Below are 10,739 nucleotides of genomic sequence, written 5' to 3' on the forward strand. Positions count from 1 at the left end.
AGCCAAATTTCCAACTATTCCTCCCACAGGTATTCCTCACCTATCTGAAAATACAACTGAAGTTAAAAATCTCAGCTTAGAGCCCTAGTGCAACATGACAAGCCTATGGACCTTGCTTTTTAAATGGCTTGAACACAACATTATACTCCAGGTCCTCGAGTTTGAACTATTAATGTCGCACTGTCTCCTTGACCACAGGAGGAGTGTTGAGCAATGTCCTGCACTCAGAAAGCAGAGCCACAGTGGCAGAAGTTGCAGCCCTTATAAAAGGCATTTCAAAGCCTTAGACCTGCCCAGAGAAGAGCTACATGAATTCATGCTTGACTTTTAGCATCGGCAGCCCTTATAAAAGGCATTTCAAAGACTTAGACCTGCCCAGAGAAGAGCTACATGAATTCATGCTTGACTTTTAGCATCGGCTGAGTTCAGGGGCATTATTTTTCAAACTTTTTTTTCTTTTTTGGGAGTGGGGGCGGGGAGGGAGAAGCACGGAATGGAGGTGTTGCACAAGTAACCTAATCATGCTACATGTCTGCAGTAGCAGAAGAAGAAAGATGTGCTTTCACATTGTTACTGCAAGATCAAAAAATGCTCATGAGTAATTAGAGATGACGGGAAAGTAATAGACTTGTTAGAAAACTGTGGTGGTTTGACTGAAAATGAGTTAATTTTCTTCGTTCAGTTAGAAACCTTTCTTTTTCATAGCAAGCGTGGTCATTATTTGGATTTAGTTTGAGAACAAGAGATAACACCGCAGCACAGAGCTAATGTTTTTAATTGCTCCACTCTAAGAGCCAAGGACAGTCTGAGCGCTCTGCCCACAAATGTGAAGCATTGAGGAAGGAGGGCGGAGATCGGACAGAGCTTGACTGATATCCAGACTGATCAACAAGAGTATTCCATTCCATTAGCATCATGCTTTATATTTAAGGAGAGTTGGGATATTTCAGTCTTTCTCTCTCTTGAGCATTTCTCGCTCTTGCTGTCACTCTCGGGCATTTAGTTTGAGATGTTTAGTTTGGCCTTTTGCCACTTTCCAGAGGCCTCTGACTTTTTCTGCCTCTTTCCTTTTTTTTTCTCTCTCTGGCTCTTCAGGACCAGGTGCTGCTTCCTGGGACTGGCTGCTCAGTTGTGGACAGAGTTCGTGAGGAATTGCTCTGAGTATTTTTTATTTCATATTCTATTTCTATTATATATATGTAAGTTGGGGAATGACCTATTAGATAGCAGCATAGGGGAAAGGGACCTGGGGATCCTGGTGGACAGCAGGATGACCATGAGCCAGCACTGTGCCCTTGTGGCCAGGAAGGCCAATGGCATCCTGAGGTGTATTACAAGGGGGGTGGTTAGTAGATCGAGAGAGGTTCTCCTCCCCTTTTACTCTGCCCTGGTGAGATCGCATCTGGAATATTGTGTCCAGTTCTGGGCCCCTCAGTTCAAGAAGGACAGGGAACTGCTGGAGAGGGTCCAGCATCGGGCAACAAAGATGATTAAGGGAGTGGAGCATCTCCCTTATGAAGAAAGACTGAGGGAGCTGGGTCTCTTTAGTTTGGAGAAGAGGAGACTGAGGGGTGACCTTATTAATGTTTATAAATATATAAAGGGTGAGTGCCATGAGGATGGAGCCAGGCTCTTCTCGGTGGCAAACAATGATAGGACAAGGGGTAATGGGATCAAGCTGGAACACAAGAGGTTCCACTTAAATTTGAGAAAAAACTTCTTCTCAGTGAGGGTGACAGACACTGGAACAGGCTGCCCAGGGAGGTTGTGGAGTCTCCTCCTCTGGAGACATTCAAAACCCGCCTGGACATGTTCCTGTGTAACCTCATCTGCGTGTTCCTGCTCCAGCAGAGGGATTGGACTAGGTGATCTTTTGAGGTCCCTTCCAATCCTAAACATTCTGTGATTTACTAGTAGTGTATTAACAATTTTGTTATTTGATTAAACTGTGTTTATCTCAATCCAAGTTTCACCCTTCCCTTTTGATTCTCTCTCCTATTTTGGGGTTGGGGGGGGGTGGGGGGGTGGGGCGTGTTTCAGCGGTGAGTGAGTGGCTGTTGTGGTTGTATTGCTAGTTCAGGTTAAACCATGACAAAAACCTAACCTAATTTTTCAGATTCCTGGGTACACTTATTTTAAGACTGTTCTTCTAAACAAAGTTTTTCTTCAGATAGTGAAAATCATTACGTAGTGCTTAATGTAAGATGAATTATAATTCAGGATGAACCAGGATTTGTAAACTGAAACAGGTAAAGAGGTTGCACAGATCTCTCAAAGCTACTACCTGCAATGTTTGGGAAACAGTTTGCAGCCACAGAAGACTGTAGCTGGGGACATTTCAAAGCATCATACATAACCAGGGACACATCAAGGAATCCCAAAGAGAAGCCTTGTGTGTTTGGGACTGCAGAAAGGGATGCTGCCAAAATAGGGGAACAGATGGGAATGAAAAAAATCTAGGTAAGGAAACTTTATTCTCAAAGAGGGAATGTATCATAAAACAGTATTCCTAGTTTCAGGTACTCTACCCATTGCACAGGTATAACACACATATTGCTGTTGCTTTATGACAGTTATCAATATGTAGATTTTAAAAAAGGAAAAAATATTAGAGTTTGAGTCACCCACAGTGTATGGAATTAACCCCATTTGAGCATTAAAACTTTATAAGTGTCCTTCAGCTGGGAAAGGCTGTAAATCTGCCTAACATGCAGAAGCATTTACAGTTTTTCAGAACTTTGATATGGAAATGTGCTATGTGATATGAATCAATTAAAAATGTCTGGAGTGGGTCATTTTTTGTGGAAGATAATATCCCAACTGCCACTTCTGAATCAAACTTTAAAAAAAAATCAGAAAAAAGTAGCACTTCAATCCCAAGACAGACCAGAAGATTAAGACTGACAGTCATGAAATCATGCCCATTGAAAAGGGAAAATTGTAAATGACGACAATCAGTCATTCTGTAGAGGCAGCCACGGCATATTAATCACTTGATGTTACCAGGAATTTCTCCAAGTGCTGCCTCCCTTCCAAACCCTTTTAGAAGCAGCACAGATACAGGTCCACTCTGCTGTCCCACGTAGTAGCCTCCTGACTGTGCACAGAGCCTTGTAGCAGTGGAAGGAAGGAACTTTTCATTCCTTGCCTGTTTTTTGGTTGCTTGTTAGCTACAGCTAACTAACGTAGAGTGTGTGTCGTAGTTCTTGTCTTCTCTTTTTGTCAACTAGGGGAAGGGAATATGCTTGTATATTTTGAAAAAAAGAGCCAAGGAATTCAAGCCATGGCTGTACTTCTTTGCCTTTGAGAAATAATTTCCAGCTTCATTTTCCATCTTTGAAAAAAGTAAATAATAGCTATTTTGTTTACCTTTCTTCTTAGGGGACACTAGGAGTAATTAACCTTTTTAAGTATCTGTTGCTGTAAAAGTACTATCCTGTACAAACATGTTTGTCTATGGGACTGGAAAATGCTCACAAATCTTCAAAACCATGTAGTCCAGAAAAGGAAGAAGGGAATGACAGTGTGTCCTTACCTTTTCTTTGAGTACATTTGGGTTAAACCAGCATTTCTGCAACCATGGTTCCTTTATAAAGGGTTGCTCTTAGCCTTCCCTCAAATACACACCATCATCACTACCCAAACCCTGTTCCCCATGCTTGACTGCTCTTTGTAGGCTGATACCAACTTTCTTCTGCTTTAGGTGGAGCTTAAGGAAAGAAAAGGAATTAACTTGCAACTTCCCGCAAGGGTCCACTGCCAGCTTGTCGGGTGGAGGAAAAGCAGAGCCTTGCCGTCACGTTATGGGTGAGTGCATAGAAGTTTGCAAATGTTTGAGGCATGTGGCCCCATACTGCACCTGTGCATGGGCTGAGGGCAGAGGGGAGAGGAGACCAGATGACTCTGCTTTGCATCCTCCTTTGGGGCCTGAACACCAGCTGACAGGCAGAGAGCCCTGTAAATATCTCTTGAGCTACTTCAGTCAGTGTATTAGTGTTATTTGAGTCTTAACTGTATTTGTAATCTTTTAATTAGAAGACTAGATTTACAAATGAAGAAGAATTTAATAACAATGGATAGTTGATTGGACAATTAGACTAGGGAGTATTTCTATGCAGCTTCTTTGGCATTTCACTGATACTTTGGTCAGTGAAAAATAATACTTTGAATTTCAGCTTCACAAGTTTGGTTTGTTAGCATATTATATCATTCTGTACATGGCAGATGATCGCATAACTAAAGGAGCGTTTCACAATGCAGGGCAATTCACCCTGTAGCTGTCCCTGCCCTCAGCTATCTGACCAACACCAGCCCAAGATGTCAAAGCTGGTGCCGGCTGCTAAGGAAAATCAGTCCTGGTGCTCCTTTGCCTTGCTGCACCAGCTCAAAAATTTCTGCAGCTAATTGGGAGGAAAATGGAGAAAATTTTATATGCAATATTCTATGAAAAATTCTACAAAAAGGAACAAAAAAACTGTACAAAAACTCCATATGCAGCATAAAATATTGTATATGCACATAGAGAAAAACTTGACATAGATCATTGTATATAGAGCTCAGCCCTGAGTTATGAGGCATGAAGATTGTCTGGAGCAAAACTTCAGCTAGTGTAAATCAGATAGCTCCAGTGGTACCTCTCATTAGTGTAACTGTGTGGTTCATGCCAACAGAGCACCTGAAAAATTTTTCTCATTTAAATATTTTCAAAAGTCAGAAATTGTCTCTAGATTCAGAGTGCTTATCACAAATGACTAGCATCAGGACCTGTCAGGTCATGTATGTCTACAGAAATGTCTGGGCATATGTTAGCTCGCCAACCCTGACATACACTGAAGCAGTAGCTTTAAAATTAAAACTTCTGGAACAGAATATCTTAACGACTAGCTGGGCTTCATCATCTGTTATATCAGTTTAAAGTTAGTGTAACTCAATTATTTCACTGCTCCACCTGTGTCAAACCAGAGTAACAGAGCAGCAGATATTTTTTCACCAGGGACTGATTGACTGCTAAACTGGTGCACATATCCTGTGTCTGTCTTCTTAGATATTCAACTATTCAAGTGGAAGTTGCATTTCCATTAAAAAGTCTATTACTATGTTATAGTGCAATAAATATATTTTCATTAATTGCAATCCTCAGTCTCTTTCTTTCACTCCTATTGCTATTTCTTTGGTGACATTTTTTCTTGTCATGGAAAGGTCATGACATTTGAAGGTGTTCACTTCCTGAAGCATGATGCCTTGAAGTAATGAGATTCAGCTGATCTGTCAGTAAAAATCTGCCACGAGTGAAAACAAGCCCAGCAAAGGCAAAGCTCAGAAGCATTGACTCGTGGTGGCTCCTGACATGGCTGTTGGCTGCTCATGTTCTCCGAGTTATTACAAGATTGTCCAGAAAGGAGAAAAGAAACATTCTCACATGTCACTGAGCACTGTTAATATTTGAACCTCTGTTTTCAAGCGTCCTGTTAATTTACATGGTGATTCAAGCTAAGACAAACTTTATTTTAACCTTAAACAACATTGCATCAAAAATTTTTGCAAAGAGATTTTCAGTTCCTTAGCAAGTATAAATAGATTTCAGACTACATATGTTAGTCTGAACTTTCCCAACTGAATTTTTTACATCTTTTTATGGCTTGTTGTTATTCAGGAGAACAATACTGAGAACTTCAATCTCAAAGGTAGGTCCTTTTAATGCTGGTATCTCCAGAATGTAAAAGCATAGCATGGCAGTTTAAAAGTAGATTTAGGCTTGATACAAAAAGTTGGTTGTTTCTGTCCCAACTTTCTTATTGCAGAAAAAAATGCATAGGGTTTCCATTTCGATTTAGCTTTTCATCTGGGAAAGTCTACATCACATTATTCTGCAAAACTGTGCTCAGCCCAGGGCAAGTCTGAAACTAACATTTACACCTCCCCTTTGTGCTAATATACACAAAAGTGGTAAACCATCTTCTGGAGAGACAAGTATGCTCTAGCCCTTTTAACCCCTACACAGCCTGCTATCTAATAATATTTGCTAAATAATCCTTGCAGAGAATTTCATTGTGTCTTCTCAAATAATAAAATAAATCTGTATTTTTAAGCATGCACTGCTTGAATTATTTTGTTACTTTGTCTTGGAGCTCCCAATGTCATAGTTTGATTGGAGTCATTCTGACATCCTTGCTTTCTGCAGCCTTTATTTTTTATATTCACCAACAGAAACAAATAATAACTTTTAACAGATCTCATGTCCCCAGTAAAACTGTTTTTTATGTAGATTGTATGTGTATTTGGGGAGTTCTGAGAACAGAGCAATATAAAATCAGAAGTCAAAGAATTTAAGAAGGAAATATTTTTGTGTGTATAAGGTTTTAGTAATTTCTGAGTTGCTGGTTACCATTATAAAATCACTGAAAAGTTCATGTGGCAGATCATGCTGTCTGGGAGTAGATAGGTAAGACATGTTACAAAATTCTGCTTATGATACTGTTCAAGATATTGCCATGTAGGCTTAAGACTGTAATGCAGTTGATCTCAAGCAAAGCCAACAGAAGAATTTGCCTTCCCAAGTCCAGCTTTGCAGAGGAAAATGTATTATCTAATAAACTTCAGAGTTAGCACTAGCAATCTCAACTCCAAAATTCAAGAACTACACAAAGAGCAATTTCTTGAGTTTTGAGGTTTGGAGGGCAGGGCTAAAGACCCTACTGATGATTTTTAGCATTCTTCTGCATTTGGTGGTTGGTATAATAAAAAAACAGTTGCAGGTTGTGTCCAGGAAGAATATCCTGTCAGGTAAGCTGCATCACACGGTAAGAGCGGCTTCGTGGTGGTGGGAGAAAAATGAAGGGATTGATGGAACTGATTTTTGTTTACCATTATTTTGACATGAGAAAATACATTAATTATTCATCTGTTGCCTGCTCTATTAATAAATATGATTTCTAAGTATAATTGTTGTCTACTGAGTGTTCTGGTCTCAGGAGGACAGTGAATAGATCAGCAGGCCAAGCAGCAGACTGCTGCGATCCCATTGCTGAACACTTTAGACAGAGAATCTCTGAACAATTCAGGCTGGAAGAGACTAAGAGGGTTTTAGTCCATTTTTACAAAATATTTCCTTATGGTCTTTCCCTCCAGACTAACAAGGGAATGCTTACGTGTTGCATCTATGTGAAGAAATTTCCTGCAGTTGACATTAGTTGTACCTCACTAGCAAGCTGTGAGGAAACCTATAGTGACTTTGAGAATTTTCTCAGCTAAGGTTCAAAAATAAACCAAAACATTCAAAAGTGCTTGCATCCCTTCATCTTCCATCTTTTTTTCTCCCCAGAGAAATATCAAGAGTTTAGACAATATATTGAATTCAGCCCCAGATTGTAATTTTTTCTGAAGCCAATGGGACTTCAAAACTTTTGGCAAAATATATTGGAGTTTTATAAGCAATATTTCCAGGATGCCTCCCTTCCCACTGGATTTATGTACCTGTTGTGAGTAGATTAGACTAAACCACTGCTAGGTTACAGCATCAGTTTGTCTCTCTTTAAAAAGAAATGATCCCGTTGTAAAATCAACACAGCTCACAGATGTGTGGAAGGCAGGATGACATTTTCTAAGTGTCAGTAGTCATCCACCTTTGCTTTTTTTCTTTCTCGCTTAAGGTCTTTTTAGTTATAAGACCTGTAGATTCTGAAAGCAATATTGAGGTTTTATTATTTTATGTGCCAACAACCAATAGAGTGGTCAAAGTCCTGTGTTTCCAGGTACATCTAATCACGCTGGTTTTGAAATAATCATCAGAGCTGTTGATGTGCTTTGGTGTGTATTAGAGAAAAGTGAGCTGGAAGCACTGTGAAAATTAACCTTTTCTCAAATAATTTATGTGAACATACCCCTTACATAGGAATGACAGTAGATGATTATTGCTTTTCTTTGGATTATTATTCAATTGAATAATATTGAGGTCAACGAAATAATATAGAATTATTATTTTGGATTATTGCTTTTCTCTAGCTTTTTTATGTAGTCATCAGGACTTCATAAAACAAATAAACTGGTTTGTTTCCAGTCTCATATCTTTTACAGAACTAACGAGGAATGTTGGTGGAAAAATTGTAAAATGGTGTAAGCAGGATGGGAAATGTTTATCATCTGTGACCAGTTCTGCCACTAAGACAAATACAAGTCCACAGAAATGATATAATGCCGTTGAGTGTATTTCTTACAAAATCTGCTTACTCCGAAGATGGAGATTAAATGTTATGGACTACGCAAGGGATGTCTAATGCAAAGCTTTTTATTTCCATGGGACTGATTTAGAAACATCTCAGGATTAATAAATGAGGTCATGGAGTCATGGCTTCTAGCTCTTATTCTAAGAACTGGTTAAAAGTAATTCTTCAACTTCTTTTACGTTGTTACCAGCATGTATGTTTATAGACCTATACTATATCACTCCTAGTTTCAGCTTTCCACACTGAAGAGTCCTAGTCTTGTCAAACTTACCTTATACTGAACTTACTACAGTTCTCTGCATTTTCATCTGGAAGGAGCAATGGGATCATAATTGCAGTAAGCCACAAGCGGAAGCACTAGGGGCTTGTGTAAAGGCTGAGTAATGGTTTTTATGTTGAGGTTTTTATTTTTTTTTTTTTCTTTCGTGTATTTATAATTATGATAGCAGTAATAGTACTTCTTTCATAGGGATTCATAATAGCCTATATCACTTTTTTAATACAACTTACCTGGAAAGTGTAGAAAGTTCCATGGTGATTCCAGTATCTCTTTCCTACATTATGGTGGCTAATGTACTGCCTATTGCATAGGTATAATAAGGGTTATTGTTCTCCACATGCATTACTTTTCACATAGGAACATTGATCTTTCTGCTGAGACTACAAACAGTGCGAAGAGGAAATTCAGAGATCTATTCTACCTCTAAGAATTCCTCCAAGCTAAAGGAATGAGGAAATGACACAGGTTGTGCCCATGCTCTGTGTCTGTGAACAGGAGACTTCAGCCTCATGGTACACACTGGGCCAAACCCAGCCCTAATTTAAACAGGTACCCACTAGTTTGGAAGGATTATTATGTTTTTGCCGAATTTGCTCACTGTCGTCTGTTGACGAAGTTTTCTCTAGTCATTAAAGATCTCAGCCATCTCTCTTTTATGCAAGAACATTTTATTCAAAACATTCTGGGATTTTGAAGAGAGCCCTGAACATTTGCTGCAATCAGTCCCATCACTGTCCCTAGTGAAGTCTCTCTCAGCCCTGGGGGCTGGAGTTTCTCTGCTCATTTCCAGTAGTTCAGACAAATTCCCCTCACTAGTTTGTTGGGGGCTCCTATGGTCATTTAAATTTTACTTATTCATAAAGGAATAGCTGAGGCATTATCTTGGATAAAATAAAAAAAAAATATTCTGAGAAAATACAGGGCCTATCATGCCTTATATGGCTTGGTGTGGGGTTTTTTTGGTACGTTTTCGGTTTTGTTTTGGTTTTTTTGTTGTTGTTTTGCTTTTTCTGTTTGTGGGGAGATATCCCTAAAGACTTTGACTGAGTGAATTTCTTTTTGTGTTAAGTCAACACTGTAATAAAAGCCCATTCAGAGATGCCGATTCTTTAATTGAATCTCCGGTGACTTTTCCTTGTGGATCTTCTTCTGTTCTGATACAAGCTTTCTATGCATTATTAGTCAGTAATATATGGAGACAATACCTTGAAGAAGTGCTATATCCAAGCAGGCATGAATCAGTTATTGAGATTTGCCTCAATGAAGTTTAATTCCCTAGAAGATAAACAAGTAAGAAGAAAATCCATGTACACAACTTGTTCATTGCACAGAAAGGAAAGAAATTAATGAACTCATTTGAAGCCAAAAGAGACATCAGCATGGTTGCACACCCTGACCCGTTTCAAGCACTCTCCAATAAGTTTGGAATATATTGGTAAAGAAAGTGCAGTATGGATAAAAGCTCTCTTAGTGCTTATGTTCAGATGTAGGTGGAATGATTTCTCATCATTTTTATTGAAGTCATAGTAAATACAGTATGCATTGACCTCTTCTCAGTCTGTGTGTGCGTGTACGCAGCAAGGGAGTGGATTCAGTGACGTATCTCCTGACCTCGTCTTCACTGAAGACAGAGAAGATGAGGCTTTCACATCATCAGCTGTTTGATTTCCTTTCCACTAGCCATAATTAACATTTATTCAGGCAACATTAGGAAGAACATAAATATTTCAAAGCAGCTAATTACAGCATCGAAAACATCCTCCAAGCTATTCGTTTAATGAGGATGTGCTTTGTTCCTGCAATAGTGTAACATTAATCTCATCAAGCAATTAAACAAAACAAAAACAGATACAACAGAGAAAGATGTATTTTTTTTTCTCCTGTTTACAAGAATGTTCACTTGCATTTCAGTAAGTTCCTTCTGACCATCGTAAGCTATCTAAACCTCCTATAAACTGAGATTCAAACTTGAAGAACATACTCTGTGAAAATTTGCAGATTTCAGTAGAAATATTGTTTTGGTATAAACACGAGTTTGGGCTTAATGCAAATATACATTTTTTGTTAAAAGTTATATTGTTTCTTTCTAGTATATGACTAGGAAAATTACAGTTATGCCCAAATGAGTTTACCTCACCCATATATCAGAAAATGCAAAACTACACTGATGCTCATAGTGAAAAGGCGTAGTCTAAAATCGATACTGGGCTGGAAGTACTGGAAGAGAGTAGCCTGCT

Source organism: Nesoenas mayeri (genome assembly GCF_963082525.1).
Source record: "Nesoenas mayeri genome assembly, chromosome: 4".
NCBI lineage: Eukaryota > Metazoa > Chordata > Aves > Columbiformes > Columbidae > Nesoenas > Nesoenas mayeri.